Source organism: Phascolarctos cinereus, unplaced genomic scaffold, assembly GCF_003287225.1.
Source record: "Phascolarctos cinereus isolate Bilbo 61053 unplaced genomic scaffold, phaCin_HiC Scaffold_7;HRSCAF=346, whole genome shotgun sequence".
Taxonomy (NCBI): Eukaryota; Metazoa; Chordata; class Mammalia; order Diprotodontia; family Phascolarctidae; genus Phascolarctos; species Phascolarctos cinereus.
This window is the reverse complement of record NW_027556180.1, coordinates 44,922,685-44,938,878: the sequence shown is the minus strand read 5'-3', so window position 1 is coordinate 44,938,878 and position 16,194 is coordinate 44,922,685. Positions and strand designations below refer to the sequence as shown.

At 41.3% G+C, this 16,194-nt stretch overlaps 1 protein-coding gene across 10 annotated transcripts in view; it reads left to right on the top strand.

Moving 5' to 3' along the window:
- The first annotated feature begins 13,237 nt into the window (after positions 1-13,237).
- The window catches only part of MED12L (mediator complex subunit 12L), a 424,290-nt gene continuing 421,333 nt past the window's right edge, over positions 13,238-16,194 (top strand). For all 10 annotated transcript variants that reach the window (XM_020980863.2, XM_020980861.2, XM_020980859.2 and 7 more), the window contains exon 1: positions 13,238-13,406. The gene's annotated coding sequence lies outside the window, so the exon portion shown is untranslated. The remainder of the gene's footprint in view (positions 13,407-16,194) is intronic.

Genomic DNA, 16,194 nt, shown 5'->3' with positions numbered 1-16,194 from the left:
TTGCAAAGCACTTTCCATATAAGGATACGTGACTTATCTACAGTCATGGGGCTAGTAAGAGTTAGGACTATTTCCTTATTGGAAGTCCACTGGGGATATTTTTTCCTACAATTCCATAATGCCTTGTAATACATAAATATATAAAAGTAATGATGGCTCTGGTTATCATCATTTCTTAAAGAATTTTAACTATTTAAAAATAATTATTATGATGAAGGGGACCAAAAGAATCCTGAAATCATCTTATTCTGCAAAGACTTAAACATATTCCTTGCTGAGCAGAGAGCCATGGCATTGAAAGGAAACACTGGTTTAGTGTTTGTAAGTTCATTTGCAAAACATAATGGAAGATAATGATTGGAGATTATGAACAGGTTTGTCTCACTAAAATATATTTAAAGAAAGAGAATTTATAGGTAAAAGCAGAAGAAAGAAAGGACTGCAAATATATGAAAAAGACCAGGTCTACCAGCATTTTGGGCATGATCTGTTCTTATTAACAATGATAGTGCAACTACCATATTTTTCCAGTGCCTGGCACATAGTAGGTGTTTGTTGATTGATTTGCTCAACACCCAGATTTCTAGATGAGGAAGTGGATTTGGCACTCGAGAAAATTTTGTCAGAAAAAATACCTGAAACTGGACAAATACATACAGAAGAAATCTACGTTAAAGGAGACTATGGTTTTAATGGCACCCAAGGATCTGTTTTCAAGGATTTTCAGAGATTATAAAAGAATGGAAAAGATCATGATGAGTATTATTAATATTTTTAAAGGTGACAAATATCGGCAACTGCCAACCTATGTCCATTCTTTTTCATCTGTATTAAATTTTCTTAAGAATGGTCTATAGCTCTTCCCTGGTGGCAAATGAGACAAGAACTATGTTGGGCCTCCAAGAGGGAGAGGGGCCTTAGGCCCCTCTTTCTTCTCCCAGGCACTACTTGGCCATAAGCACATAGCCCCTTGGTTGCTTCTGTCTCTGTTGTGTTTCGTTCCGTGTTGGAGATGGAATGGTCCAGGTTAAGACCTTGTGAATTTTGAAATGGGAAGAGTCATCAAAGGTGCCCTTAGCAACTGAAGCTGGTAACAACAGTTGCTGAAACTGGTGAGGAGTCTGCTCTGAGGAGCTTGACCCAGCACAGCAGTGGCTGAGACTCTACATCTGCAAGTAAGGGTTAGGTGACTCATCCCACACCCTAAAGTGAACCTGGTGGGGGAAATGTTTTATAGCAACCACTTTAAATTTGAACCTAGTCTCCCCAGGGACTCAGGTGTGTAGAGGGGAGATGTCTTTGTACTTCAGTCCTTGCTAGTCCTTCTCAGTAATTAACTTTGTAGATCTTGGTTGATGTTTCCTGGTTAAATGATATTAGAGAGATATTCCTTATCTATTGATATAGAGGGGAACACAGCAGATAGGGGCTCATGAATGATGGTACTAGAGAGGACTACCCCTAGACCCTCCGGGTTACCCCTAGAGCCCAGAGAAAAAGAAGTATTAGCCATACTCTAGAGATCCAACCTGCTAGTCTAAGTGTGGGTTAGGAGACTCCCACAGCCTGTACTACAAAAAAAGAGGGGAAAGTATAAGGCAATTGTGGGGTACCAAAAACTGAGTCATGTCAGAGGCAACATTTAAACTAAGCTTTGAAGAAGAAAACTAGATCTGTTAAGAGGAGGAGGTGAGTTAACTAAGGAACTTGGATAAGGTAACTAAGAAACCTTGGGTGAGGTAACTCAGGAGCCTTGGTGAGGTAACCAAGGAGTATTAGATCCTTTATAGACTTTGTTTGTCTTCAATTCAAACTGCTGTCCTGAAAAGGTTTATGTTTCCATTCTCCACTCTCCAGAAGCCAATTTTATTTTACTTAAATTTTGTTTTTGTTCTGAGCTTTGACAAACACCAGGTGGAATGAGGATATCCACACATTTTGTGGAGCAGAGGAAGATGTCCAGAAGTGTGCATCTCTACTGAAACTATTTTAAACTACACTAAGATTTTTTGGGACAGTCTATATAATGTAGAGCATCTTTATTTTTTTAAGTATATAATGAGTTCAACATGTAACTTTCTAACAAACAAAAAATAGTCTGTGCATGTATTGAGGGTATCCTTGATGGAAATTTGAGAAGAGAGCAAGCCAGATTTCAGGACCAGTTTTCTACAGCCAACTACATCTTTACAATCACAAATTGACTAAGAAGGACAAAGAATACCAGATCCCACTGGTATTTTTTGTTGTTCTTCCCCCCAAAATAAAGAAAAAGATGACTCAATAAAGTATAGCCGTAAAGGGTCTCCTTCCACAAGGTGTCACCCGTGTAAATGTTAACATCAGAAAAGATTCCAAAATAGATGCAGGCCCAGAGATAACTCCCTTCAGTGATCCTTTGATTTTCATTTTTAAGTGAGGCATAAAACAAGGAGGCCAAGAAGGCTGAAGATTAAGAAAGGGCCATCGAATGTGACTACCATTGCTACCTTTGGGGACCAATGAGAACTGAGAAGAGCAGTTTCATCAAAAGCTGTATTTCAGAGGGTTCTGAAGGAAGGGATTGGAAGCAATTAGAGTAGATAGCTTTTTCCGTTTGTTTATGAAAGGGAGGAAAGATAGAATGTAATAGCAGGGAGGGGCAGGAGGAGCCGGAGGGTCCATGAGAGCTTGTTTGCAGGCAGAAGGAGAGGAAATGGTAGATCAGGAGAGATTGAAGATTAGAGAGAGGCAGGGATGATTTCCTGGGCTGTCTTCTGGAGAAGAAAGAAACACAGTCAATGGTAAAAGTAGATCTTCCTTGCCCTACTTCTTTGGTGACACTGTGGGAAGAGACAGATGCAAGTCTCTTGCTTGCATGGGTGGTTGGGTCATAGTCTAGCTTCTGAGACAAGGTATCCACCCACTGACTGTGGTATATTATGGAAAAAGTGAACTGAGTTGAAAAGAAGCACCCACCTCATCCATTGCTGGTCTACCTCCAAGGCTGATGTCTTGGAGATACTCCAGGTTTTTATGATCCAACTAGACTATTATGGGATGCTGCACCTCTCCCACATGATGGTGCCCTGCCTTTAATGCTGCCTTCTCTGCCAGTAGCTTTCTTCCAGTTCTTATAATTCTTTTCAGTTGCCGAGAGCTATTGAAATATGCCTTTTGAGCCAAAGAACCTCAGGGAAGTTCCCAGCTTTGAAAAGAATAGTGCCTACTACCCTAGCAAAGCCATACATGGCTTCTGGGCGTCTGGATACTACATCAGCAGAGCAGTGTCTTTTCAACCCTCTGAAAACCATTTTGGCAGCAAGAGGAATCCAGTGAAAAGCTTTTTTGGCTATCCATGGACTAGATGGGTAAGGGGTAGGGTCAGAGCAGAATGCAAGATAGAGCAATGAACATAGCAGATCCTTGTTGGCCATGGGAGCCCCTGCTGGAATATCTGCTTCATCTTTGGTGGTGAGTCTACTCTCACAGAGGAGACAGGGGCTCCCATGTCTCAGTAGTTCTAGCTCTTCTCGCTCAGATGGACATTTCCCCAGCTTCTAGAACAGGTGGTGCTGGTGCAGGCACAGGAGGACAGCCCTTAGTGCGGCAGTGTGCAGGCTGGGATGCCTTAAGCAGATCAAAATGTTGCTAAAATAAATGACTACCTCCCCCTACCATGATCCAGCAGACAGAGTTCATGTAGCACTGTAAAACTACAGGAGCATGCAATAGTCCAAATGGCATGACTCTCCACTCAAACTGCCCCCAATTGAACCAAAATGTCAGCCACCTTCTACACATCCTCTGAATCCAAATAAGGATAAAGGATGCTACAGATACAGCTTGATGAAAGAAAGTGCTGCCTGAGGTAGCTGGCGTAGTTAATAGGAAATCGGAGGAAGAGGATACTGACCTCGTCTCACGATGACATTGAGGGGCTGACGTGAGTTAGGGCAGAGCCTCAACTCCCTAATCTAAGGACCATAGATTTAGAGCTAGAAGGACCTTAGGGACCATCTAAACCACCCCATCATTTACAGATGAGGAAATAAGGCCCAGAGAGGTTTCAGACACATTGATTTTTGAATCAATGGTGGTACATCCAAGCAAAGATGTCACGTAGGCAGTGGGAGATTTCATTGTGGCATTCTAGAGAGAATTCATAGCAGAAGATATAGATTTAGGACTCATCTCTATAGAGGTTGAAGCTGTGGGGCTGAATAAGATTTACAAGGGTGAGTGAAAGGAGAGACAGAGACAGAGAGGGAGAGACAGAGAGGCAGAGACAGAGAGAGAGATAAATATGATGGCGGGTAAGGCCTCTCATGGATTCGGAGGTTCTTATGTAAGATACATGGACTTCTCAAATATTTTTATATCTATATTTCAAGATAATTGATTCCTTTATAATCCTAAGTGTTTAATTTTATGCACTTAAATTGCTCTGAGGAGGTCACAAGTTTCACCAGACCACCGAAGAGTCCGTGACGTATAAAAGTCTAGTAAAGAGTTCTTTCATACCACATCATACTGTCCTCTCAATTCAGTGACAAAACCTTATTTTTGCTCTTTGCCTCTCTCCCCACCTCCCTTCTGGCCTCCTTCCCAGGTCTTGTGTATTCTCTCTCCATAATATTTTCAAGCATCTATCCCTTACCTTCCATTTCCCTGGCTACTACCCTAGTCCTGTTTCACATTCCCTCATGCCTTGATGACTGACTCAGTCTGGTGCCTAACCTATCCTACAAAGCACTACTATATTAACCCCCTAAAAACACTGTTTTAATCATCTCATTCTATTCTTGTTGAGAGGCAGCATAGCATAATGTATGGAGCATTGGACCAGGAATCAGGAAAATGTGACTTGGAAGCCTGCCTCAGGCTCTTACTAGCTATATGATCTTGGACAAGTCACTTAACCTCAATAGGCAGCTAGGTGGCCTAGTGGGTAGAACATTGGGTCTGGAATCTGGAAGACCTGACTCAAACACTTACTAGCTGTGTGACTCTAGTCAAGTCACTTGAGCTCTGTTTGCCTCAGTTTTTTCAACTGCAAGATGGGGGAAATAAAGTCTCTAGCTTACTCTCAGGATTGTTGTTAGGATCAAATGAGATAATATTTGTAAAATGCTTGGGGCACAGTAGGTTCTATGTAAATGTTAGTTATCATCTTCATTATTATTATCAATTATCTAATCTGTAAAATAAGTAGATTGAGCTTGACAGCCTCTGAGATCTGTTCCAGCTCTAAGATTTTACATAATCTAGCCTCACTCTATCTAGCTTTATCTCTCCTTCTCCAACAAAAATTCTCCGAACTGATCCCCACCCCCAATACAATTAACAATTTACTTTGTCCAGAGTTCTACAGATTGCATCTCTGTGTCCCCATCTAGAGCACCCTGCCCCTCACTTCCATGGAGCTAATCCAATCCACCCTTTAAAGCCTACATCAGGTTCACCTTCTCTAGTGATTCCCCTGCCCTTCTATACCTCATTAATTTCCTCTTCGTCTGAACTCCATAGCACTCCCTTTGTCACTTACTGGATATGTCCTGAAATTGCAACTTAACATTTTGAGAAGTGTAGGTCTCTGTTCCACAAGATTGCAAGCAGTCAGGGTAGTATCTTACACTTCTTTTCAAGACTCCTCAATCAAGCAAGCATGTATTTATTAAAACTCTACTACGTGCCAGGCACTAGGGATACAGTGACAAAAAAGGAAACATTTTCTTCCCTCAAGGAGCTTAAATTCCAATGGAAGGAGGGGACATATAGCCCCCACACATACATATAACAAATATATGTGCATATATGCACATAATATACATACATATATATACAAAAAGGTACATATTTATGTCTTTAAATATTCATTCATTCACCTTTTTATTTATTTGTCTATTTATTTATGGTCTTGAATGAAAGCAGAAATTCCAATAGATAGAGGAAATGAGGAAGGAGAACATTCCAGACATAGGGTCCAGACAGGGCATGTTATCACACTTTCAAAGGAATCAAGATGGAGTATTAGAAAGACCTTTGAATTTGAAGCCCAGGGACCCGGGCTCCATTCCTAATTCTATTATTTGGTCCCTCTGGGACTCTGGGTCAGCCATATGGTTACTGTTTGGCCTCAATTTCTTCATCTGTAAAATGAGGGACAGGGACTAGCACCCAGCTCTTAATGCTATGACTGATGATGATAAGTCAACCCAAATCTTAAGTCACCACACCGTACCGTTCCTTTCCTCAAGGACCCAACTCTATCAAAGTCGTCCTTATGCCCTCCCCTAACTGGAAGTGACCTATTTTTCCTCAAACATTTCATAGTATGTGGCCTGAATCTCTCCTCCCTAGCTCTCATACCATTTCTTGTATCAAAGTTATTTGTGTGTGGGACACTCCTACTCTTCCTTCTCCCTCCCTCCCACCTCCAACCCAATTTCTTGACAGTTGGGTCTGTATTGTTCCTATCTTTGTACTCCCAGCTCCCTGAACAGTGCCTTCCACTAAATCGGTGTCTAATAAATGCTTATGGAACAGAACTTGCTCTAGAACATGATACATCAAGATTAATGAAGAGAACTTGTATCCAATTCTTGGTCTATCTTTTACATATGTGTATACACACATACACACATACATACACACACACACACATATATATATAAAGATATTTTGTATATGGATATATAAAAGATATATATGTATACATATATATATATAAAAGATATATACATACACACGCAACTTTCTGAATCATTTGGGGACTCCTTGCTCTCTGAACAACTCCATCTGGTGCTTTGTGTTCCTCTCCCACAAGTAATAAGTATCTCATTCAAAAATGTTGGCAACTGTTATCATTCCTTAAACCGGCTAAGTCCTGGTGGTTATTGTTAGGCATCATTCTGTGTGTCTAATTAAATCAAGTCCCACAAATCTGACCGTGGAAAATGGGCCTGGGAGACAACTGACATATTTCAGATTGGCTACATTTCTCATGTGTCATTTTAGCTTAACTTTTGGAGAACTCCCAGGAGGATTGTTTTTTAAATTATTATTCTAAAAATGACATGGGGTCAAGGTTAAAAAGACCCATTGGAAAACCCATCAAGAAGCCTAAATCAATGGAGGTACTTTAAAGTTTAATACCAGAAGCTATTATGATGAATAAGAATCTTAACACAGCTCAGATCCATTTTGCAAACCAATGCAACTTGTGAAAAGTTCTGAAGCCTCGTTTTGTGAGCTGCATCATAATGAGAGTGGTGCTGGTCGAAACAGCACGTGGCCAGCTGGCTAAGCTGGGCTCCATCACTAATTCTAGGGAACACCTGTGATGTGAAATAAATCACAGGTGTGCCTCCCTCACTTGGCACGAGGTACTCCCAAAAGGATGCACTTTTGTCAAATTCTTGTATATCCCCCAAAAGTTTTAACATTTTCAAATGATAAAATATGGCTCTCAAAAGATGGAGTATATATTCAAATAAAATCTAAAGATATCATTTTGATTAGAAAATATGGAGGGTGAATATTAATCCAAGGCTGCATTGTATAGGTAGAGGTGTCAAACACACATCTGTGGACCCACAACACTCCTAAGTGTAGCTAGAGCCAAAATAAAATTTAATTAATAAATATTTAACAAAATAAATAAAAATACAATAAAACATAGATGGTATTACATTATAAAACTAAGTCAACGTGCAGTCCATTTGGAATGTACAGATTTCTCTTTGAGTTTGACGCAATTGGCATAGAGAATAAACAGAGAACTAACCTTGGAATCAGAATGATCTGGGTTTAAGACATGGTGGCTCTGTGACCTTTGGCAAGCCACCTAATTTTTCAGTGGTGCAGCCAATTCTTTAGATTCTAAGTTGAAGAAGAGGGACTTTCTTCATTGTGAGCTCCCCATATTGACAAAACCATGAATCTGACCCAATTTTTTAATTAGCAAAATAATAACATAACAACTTATTTGTTCTGAATTCCATCTGTGTTTTTTTTTTTACAAAGGAGAAAGTAGAAGGCTGGGGCCACTCTGCTCCCCTCAAAGAGAAGCTAAAATTATACTATATGCCCCCTTAAATATTGTTAATGTAGGGAGAAGATAGTATAATTCTAGCCTCTCTGTGACTTGGACTTCAGGTTCAAGCTAAACTTCTGGTCTTTGTTCATTAATGGGGAAAGGAGGACTCAAGCTTTATAACCAGGGTTGGACTCCTCTCCCATCAAATACCATTTCCAAAATGAACATACATATGGTAAATAGCAAAGAAACCCATTTATTCAAGTTGATAACAAAACAGAAATCAGAGAAAATATGCATAGGAGGATATATACCAAATAATACAGAGTGAAGGAGCTCTCTCATTGGTAGTAAGATATCTCTACTCAACTAAGAGAGTTTCCCAGCTCACCCAAGGGGACTTCCCAAAAACTCTAGTGTATCAAGCTGGCATAGAGACCTGATGAACACAGCCAGCTTCTCTCATGTCGGCTTCTTCTCAGAGTCTTATTTTCCCTTCAGCAATCTGAAGTGGGCTTGGCATCATCCATCTTCTCTCTTGAAGTTGGAAGCCACAGGTGCCCAATGAGACTGAAGAACCCCAAGAGACTCAAGACAACTTGGAAACTAAAGAGTTCTCCTGTCTCCTGTGCTCTAACCAATTCTGCCTTGCCCCACCCTGTGCAGGTGTGGGGCATTGGTTTTCATCAATGAGGAGAGAGTCTTGTACCAGTTGGCTTTGACACTTGGGTTATGTGTAAAATGAGAGAGTTGAACTAAAAGGGAGGCCCTTCTAGCTCCAGGTCCATGTTACTATAACCTTTGCAGGGAAATTGCGTACCTGTGAAGGTCTCCTCCTGGTAGGCAGCTTTCCTTTCTACCTGAATTTATGATATCTTGTGTTCTGTAGCCCTGAACATATCTTCTTTGGGTTATGTGGCACAGGTCCAGAGAGCCTTGATGAGATTGTGTCCCAGGGTCAGCAACAGCTGTGCTCCATTATCTTCTGAACCATTCCTTCTTCAATCAGATGGTCTGTGTCATAGGTCAGGGGACCCTGACAATAACATTGGCATCTTAAAGCTTACCAGCCCTTCCTGTAACTCTAGAACATCTCAGAAACCTCATGCAAAGGCTGAAGGAACAGCTGCAAGAACTCCAGATGTTAACCCTGGTCTCCTCTCATCTTGCCCTGGGAGAAGTAGCTTAGGTACAGGAAAAGATGGCTATTTCAGCAGGAGGCCAGTCTATTCAACAACTCCATGAGAATCCTGCTCCAATACTTCATTATAGCCTCAAAGCCTGGGCCAGAAGATCAGGTCCCATCTGGCCAAACTGACTTTGAGTAGAGGTCTAGTGATGACATGTATGCTAGGGTGATCAGTTTAGTGGCGACAAATACTCTTTTTTTTTCTTGTCTTTCTAAATTATATTTTATTTTTTCCTGTCTTCTGGAATAGAGGATACCAAGCCTTATTCATGGTCTTCCCAATGAATGGATGATATGAGATCATTTTTTTTAATTTTGAAATTTTATTTTATCCTTTTCTGATTACATGTAAAAACAATTTTAAACATTCTTTTTAAAAATTTTTGAGTTCCAAATTCTCTTCCTCCTTCCCTTCTCCCCTCATTGAGGAGGCAAGCAATTTGATATAGGTTATAGATATATAGTCATGCAAAACATGTTTCCATATTAGTCATATGGCTACACACAACAGCTCTTAAGCTGCTTTTGAGTGAGACAGAATCTCAGAGGGCACCCAGTCCCATCCCCACATTTTATAGATCATAGAGTTACAGATCTAGCCCTAGATTGACCATCGGAAGTCATTCAATTCAACCACCTCATTTCACAGATGAGGACACTGGACCCCTGAGTAGCTAAGTGACTTGCCCAGGTAATAAGTGGCAGAGCTCTGGATCTAGCCCTCTTTGTAACCATTCTGCCTCACCAAGGCTGAGCATTGGAGTACTCAGCATGGCCAAGGGAGCAACAGGGTGCCTTGTAGCCCAACAAGTAACTCGAAGCAATTAGCAGCTGAGTCTACCCTCATCCCTCCTCCTGGCTAAGTGACACATGCCCCTTCACAGCGTACATTGCTTCCCGGGCTCTACCCTCTTCCCTCCATCTCTCATAATAACTTCATGGGAGTTGGAGAGATCAGAAGAGTGCATAGGCAAACTGGACATCCTGCCAAGACCTTTCACCCAGCTTTCTTCCAGCAGATCCTTTGTCACAGGGTCATCAGAAACCATCCTCAAGAACAAATGGGGACTGGTTGTCCTTTCTTGCTTGGGGCTTCACAGGATCACAGATCTCAGAGGCCTCCTCAGAGGTCCTGTTGTCCAAACTACACTTGAACCCAAATGCTCTATAAAACCTCGCCAACAAATTTGTCATCCAAACTTCTAATAAGAAAAAGAAAGCATTATTAAAAAATGAAATAACTCATTCCACTTTTGGAGGACTCTCTGTTCACCTCTACCCTTTGCTCCTAGGTCTGCCCTCCGAGGCAAAGCAGAAAAATTGGAATGCTCTTTCTACATGACATCCCACAATATAGTTACTATTATCTAGACTGAATATTTTCAGTTCTTTCATCGAATTTTCATGTTACTTGATCTCAAGGCCTCTTACCTTCCTAGTTTCCCTCGACTCCAGTTTAAGATGAAAGAATTATTGATTTAGAGCTAGAAATAACCTTAGATGTCTAGTCCAATCCCTTCATTTAACAAATGAGGAAAGTGAGGCCAAGCAAGTCTCTGAATGCCATACTTTTAGTAAGTGACCAAGCACCCAAAATCAAACATTAATTCATCCTTCCTAACATGCTCTTCTCAGAACCAAACTCAGGATTCCAGATGCTCCCTGACTAGATGGAACTCCTGCCTGAATCATCTTGGACATTTTGCCCCTCTTAACGTTGCCCCAAATAAAATTAATGTTTTCTTGGCTGCCATGTTATACCACTGATTTGCCTTGAGTTGTACTCCACTAAAAACTTGCATATTTTTTTTAACAAGAATGGAGAATTTGTGCTAAAAGTTGATAGAACCCTAATTTGTCCTCAAGCACAAAGCATTTACAAATTCATGGTATTTCACTTGGGTTGCAGTCCACCATCCAGGAGCCAGAGGTAACTCATTCATGTCCCACTTAATTAATGAGTCCCTGTTGCTATTCTGTGATCAGAGTTGCTCATCTGGGAAGCTAAGCCTGTTGAGATGACACACTCATGCTTGTCCATGTGGTCCTTGAACCCCACAATACTGGGGCATGGTTAAATATCAGGAACATTCTATACATGGCACCATGTCACCCCACTGGTACCTCCAGTTGTGACAATGTTGCTGCTTAAGCCCATGTATCTCTACCCATCTTCCAGAGGCAACAGGGGTAAATGATTTTCCTTTCTCTCCTTTCACATGACTACTATCCCAGTTCAGGCCCTAGTGGTAGCATCTCCAACAATGGCCTTAGGGTATGTATCCTGGGGTCTCTCCTCCAGTGGAGGCTTGTATTCTTTTTTTTTTTTAGGCTAGGCAATGGGGTTAAGTGACTTTGCCCAGGGTCACACAGCTAGTAAGTGTTATGTGTCTGAGGCCGGATTTGAACTCAGGACCTCCCGAATCCAGGGCCAGTGCTCTATCCACTGAGCCACCTAGCTGCCCCCTCCACCTAGCTGCCCCCTGGAGGCTTGTATTCTGAGGCTCAGGGTCTCAACCCTCCACCCACAGAAGCTGATTTAAGGGTCACTTTTGTGCTGTGTATCCTGGCCATGTCGTATGGTTTTATGCTAGGGGTACATCGGGTGACAGTGGTAGACTTGGAGTCAGGGAGACCTCAGTTCAAATCCCACTTCAGATACTTACTAAACATATGACCCTGAGTAAATCACTTCTCTCCCAGTTTCCTCATCTATAAAATGGAGATAATAATAGCACCCACCTCACTGGGTTGTTGTGAGGATCAAACGAGATAACATTGGTACTACAATTTGCTCCATATAAGGACTTGCTTCGGAGTTTGCCTGCAGCAACAAAATTGTTCTAGCCCTGGTCTTTGGTTCTGGCAAAGCTCTCCATATTAGCAGAAGTCTAAAGTCAAAGATATCTAAAGGAGTAATCTAAGAATTAGGCTAATAGTCATTTTCCTGGCCCAGAACTGTTTGGGAGACCTTGCTTAGGGGGATGAGGATAAATTCTTACCTAACAAAAGCTTTGGGTCTATGTTGTTGAGCTGTTTCAGCTGTATCCAACTCTTCATGACCCTGTTCAGGGTTTTCTTGGCAAAGATATTGGAGTGATTTTATATTTCCTTCTCCAGCTTACTTTACAGATGAGGAATCTGAGGCGAACAGGCTTAAGTGACTTGCCCAGGATCACATAGCTAGTAAGTGTCTGAGGCCAGATTTGTACCCTGGAGGATAAGTCTATTTGATTCTATGCCACCTTTGGGTCTGTTCTCCACCCTTATTGGTACAACTTTGAAAGAATCATAGCATCATAACTGTAGATCTGGAAAGAACCATAAGAAACCATTGGGTCCAACACTTTCATTTTATAGATGGAGAAATTAAGGCAAAGAGAGGTGGGGCAATAAGTGTTTATTAAGCATCTTCTATATGGCAGGTATTGTGCTAAGCACTTCACAAATATTCTCATTTTATCCAAAATGCTATCTTAGATCCTAAAGTGTTTTGCTTAGAACTGAACCCAGGACTCCAGATGTTCTCTGACCAGGGCAGAATACAGTGGAAGTCCTCATCCTTAATTGGACACTTTACTCAATTTAATGCTGCTCAAAATTGCCTTAATGATTTTTTGGTCACCATGTTACTCCACTGACTCACACTGAGAGAGGATAATAAGTTCCTTGCTTAAGGTCACATAACTAGTGTCTTCAATGGGTTAAACCCAGGTTTTCTGACACCCCAAGCCCAGGGCTCGCCATAGAAATAAAGGCAGTTATTGGAGTGGATATTAGCAGAGTGCAGGAAAGAAAGTAAGGAGGAAAATCCCTAGTTAAGAAAAGCTGTTGGTGCCAGGCAAAGATGCACCTAGAGCATCCAGCCTGGTGCTGCGGCCATGGTAATGACCCCATGACTGAGCGAAAAGGGAGGATGTCTCTGCCCTTGGAAAAGTATGAGCTGTTGCTCTCTAGGTATGTGCAGTGAGGTCAGAGAGGGGAGGAGCCTTAGAATTGATGTAACTATTACTAGAAGACGGCAGAAGTTGCAGAGTCTTGAGTCAAGGCATCAGCCTCAGTCCTGTACTGGGACTGCCTACAATTAGCACATAAAAGTGAGAAGAACCAGTATTGCTCTGCTTGGCCGTCTTGCAGGCTGGGCCATTATCCTATTGTGGAAGGAGTGGGTGACCCCAAGGAAGGTGAGAGAATCAGGTGAGATCTCCTTATTGCGAAGCAATGTGGCTGGGGTGAGGGGGAGGGCAGTGTCTAGTGTTTCTGGAAGGTCTTGTGTTTGCATTTATTTCCTTGTACGTGCCCCCAGGAAAGGTCTGCGTACCAGGCTGTGCTAACAAACCACCCAGAGTTATGGGCACAGAACAATAGAATTTGAGGGGGATGGATCTCTGTCATAAAATAGTGATAGCTAAACCTATCCTTTTCTGAATCCTTCATTTTTCTCTTAGTCATCCTTGTGATGGAAGTCTTGGGACCCTGTCATTGTGCTTGTCTTGAATTCTAAACCTACCCTGTGTCTTGTGCTTGGTCTGTAAAAGAGGACCCTATCTCTTGTTATCCAATTAAGAACCGTGGACCAAACTAGTGACATCCACTATTAACCACACACGTTGTCTGAACCCTATCAGTGACCTTGGACCTGGACCAGCTGCCGCCAGGCTCACCATGCATTCAATTATGTGCTACCGTCACCCCTAAATTTCCTGCTACTCTTCAGATCCTTTTAAGCTTAGCTTCAGATAATAACTGTGAACTCAAGTGAGGGGAATAAATTAGATAGGAAAATAAAGATTTGGAAGATACGGTAAGGGAAGAATTATAGGATTACAAGATTTAGAACTAGGGAAGACACTATAAGTCATCTAAGGGTCCAGCACCTTTATTTTACAGTTGAGGAAACTGAGGCTCAGTGAAGTTAGGTGACCATAATCCATTGTGATGTAGCTAGTAAGTACTGAATCATCTAGGTTTCAATGTTAAATCTCCACACTATAAATCCAGCTGTCTTTCTACTACCCCAGGAACATGGGGCAAATATTCCTTTTTAGTGGGGTGAAAAGAAGCTATTGAAGCCAAGAGAAAATAATCTGGGAGCATAGATCTGAGGTCAGAGGACTTTGAGTCTGAATCTCATCTTTTCTACTTCCTACCTGTATGAAGTAGTAACGTCCTCTGTGGGCCTCAGTCCCCTCATTGGTGAAATGAGGGGGTTGGCCTAGAGAATCTCCGAGGTCCCTCCCACCTGTGAATCGATGACCCTATGAGCCCATGAATTCAGTCCAATCCTTTATATATGTCATTAATTCTAGGTCTCATTTCTGCTAGGTCTCATTTCTGCTTCTTAAAACCTCTTGCTCCCATCAAAATTCAGTTTAAGTGCTGGTTCTTACATGAGCCCTTTCATATTTCCCCCAATTGCTAGTGCCTCCTTACTAAGTGCATTTCCTTTCTGTAAAAAGGGGTGGCTAGATGACACATTTGATAGATCACTGGGGTTGGAATCAGGAAGACTCACCTTCATGAGTTCAAATCTGGCCTCTGACACTTACTAGCTGTGTGATCCTGGGTAAGTCACTCAAGCCTGTTTGCTTCTGTTTCCTTATCTGTAAAATGAGCTAGAGAAGGAAATGGCAAACCACTTTAGCATCTTTGCCAAGGAAAACCCCAAATAGGGTCACAGAGAGACTGAAACGATTGAACAATGCTTTCCATACCTACTTTTTAATGAATTGTATATAGATATGATCCTCCTATACTCTCCCATAACTCCTCAAGGACAGGGATTTGTCCCAACCGAGCACAGTGCCAGGCACATGTTAAGCACCTAATAAATGCTTATTGATTGATTAATTGGATTATTCACAATCTACTTATCTTGTTTGGAGATTATCTAGGACTTTTGCTTCTTACTTTCTTATCCTTTCTGCCTACCCTTTAACCATTTTATTAATCAATAGAATTGCCAGAGGCTGTGCAAATGAAAGACAACTTGGTGAAACTCAGATAAGTCTTTTTTTGCTACCTGCTATCCTGCTAAGAAGGTGTAGTGTTAAGAAAATCAGGACCACTGGGACATTATACATTTTTCAAAAAATGCCCCTGGAGTTTATTTTGGCTCTCTTGCTCCCTGATTACCATGGAAAACAAGGAGTTGGCAGCAAATTTTAAAATTTTGTACACTTGCCAAACACTCGATCATCCTGTCTTTGCTCAATCCAGTTATTGAGAAAGAAGGTTTTTTATGCAGGATGCACCATTTTGAAAAATGAATTTCTATGCTTAGCTTTGTCATCTGGTTTTGCTTTTTGCAGTCCTTCCTTATCTCATTCTTTGATATAGATTTCCCCGGCTTGACTTTTCATGTTCTTGACTCCTTGCCTCTCCTTGTTCAGGAAATGGTTATTTTTTGTTTATTTATGGGGTTTTTTTTGTGGACAAGGAAAAAAAAAACTTTGCTTATCTGCCTAAGTCGTCATTGTCACTATTCTTTACCTCACTCCTCCATCCTTTTTTTTTTTGCCACTCTGATCCTTTAGTTGGGGAGCCCACCCACCCCACCTTGTACAGTGATCTTACTAAGGACCCATATTTTCACTGTTTCCATTAGTGTTTGAATTATCCTTTGGAGTCCTAATGTCTGTGCTCTTCACATCCCCATAAGTAATATGAAAGACAGCATTAAGAGCATGGCCAATACATACCGTCTTCTAGCTAATCAATCATTCCCTCTTTTTCTTCTGTCCTGGCTCTACTTCATTTTCATTATCCCATTTCTCTAATAGGCAAGAGAAAAAGGGGAAATTTTTACTGATGAATTCAGAGCAAGACTAACACAAACATTTCAGCAAAGTGGGATTTATGTAAAAACGAGAGGAAATTTACCAAAAATTCCAATAACATATACACAGCCCGTCAGTAAGACATAATAACATATATACCTGGATAAGCATTAATTCTACAGGGATGCCCTGTAATGTTAATTACT